A 285-nucleotide genomic window follows, 5' to 3' on the forward strand; every position below is an offset into this window, starting at 1 on the left:
ACGTATTTCTGCAGCTGGTGATGTTTTTGTATATTATTTATGTTCTGTGTTGTTCCTTTTTCCTTTGAAAACTGTTAATCGTTATTCGTTTCGTTGCGGTGAATCTACACTTTGCTCAATATAGAAAAGTTAGTTCATCGGTTCCTTTGTATACAGATATTATATTGTTTTATATATGTTTATGAATAAAATATGAAATTATTATTATTGTTTTTATTATATATTTTATGTATCCTAGCTACTACAGTGACTCGCTGGAATGTATGACGAAGAACCAAAAGCCAC

Source organism: Penaeus monodon, chromosome 31 (assembly GCF_015228065.2).
Source record: "Penaeus monodon isolate SGIC_2016 chromosome 31, NSTDA_Pmon_1, whole genome shotgun sequence".
NCBI lineage: Eukaryota > Metazoa > Arthropoda > Malacostraca > Decapoda > Penaeidae > Penaeus > Penaeus monodon.